General features: G+C 55.0%; 1 long non-coding RNA gene across 1 annotated transcript; it reads right to left on the bottom strand.

Annotated features, from left to right (window-relative positions):
• Positions 1 to 40: 40 nt before the first annotated feature.
• On the bottom strand, positions 41 to 731 carry LOC106944453 (uncharacterized). Its single transcript, XR_001424303.1, has 2 exons — positions 199 to 731; positions 41 to 127 (listed from the first exon to the last, which is right to left on the bottom strand). It is a non-coding gene; the product is annotated as an uncharacterized LOC106944453 (long non-coding RNA).
• Between the last annotated feature and the right edge of the window lie 6 nt (positions 732 to 737).

The raw sequence follows: 737 nt of genomic DNA, 5'->3' as shown, positions 1-737 counted from the left end.
TTGTCGAACCCACATGCGCAGAACACACTCTGGAGACGGGTAAAGGTTATGGTGGTTTATTAAATACAGTGCTAACAGGTATGTACAAGGAGGTCCGGAACTGGTGCTCGTCTGCGTGGTTCTGGATCTCTGGGTGGAGATAAGACGGGTAAGAGGGGTTCAGAGATTGTGGGAATTGCAGTCCAGCCAGAGACCTACTTGCTGGTGAGCTCGTCTGAGCATGGAGAGGTGAACCGCTAGGATCCGGAGCTGCAGGCTGGAACGAGGGCGTGAGTTTCTCTAGAGGGCGGACAGGTGAGTGGAGGGAGATCTCAGACAAGGTGCCGGAAGGGATCCGCTTGACCAGGGATCTGCCACCGACAGAACTGAGAGCTGGTCTCAGGGACGTGGCCACCAACGGGTAGACTCCGCGGGGTCTCGAGGATCTTTGGTAATCTGCCCAGGTTCGTAGAAGTTTGAAGAAACTCAGGGCTTCACGGAACGACAACCTAGGAAAGGCAGCACAAAAGGAGGTTACTCGGAGAACAGGTGGTCGGAGGTGAGCTACAATGATATTATCATCACAGGCTAACACTCTGGCACTGGAGTGTGGCGACTCCGTCCTGATAAACCCCTCCAAACAATGGTAAGTGGCAGCAGGTGTGCAGCTCCAGGTTCACGCCCTCCAGAAGGTCCCAGGATGCCCCCTGGTGGAGAAACTAGAGACCCCCCAACCAGCCTTCCCCAGATCCTAACAA

This window comes from Poecilia latipinna, unplaced genomic scaffold (genome assembly GCF_001443285.1).
Source record: "Poecilia latipinna isolate Pla-1442-1.1 unplaced genomic scaffold, P_latipinna-1.0 Scaffold10443, whole genome shotgun sequence".
Lineage (NCBI taxonomy): Eukaryota > Metazoa > Chordata > Actinopteri > Cyprinodontiformes > Poeciliidae > Poecilia > Poecilia latipinna.
Note: the sequence above shows the minus strand (reverse complement) of the source record. Positions and strands in the feature narration are given on the sequence as shown.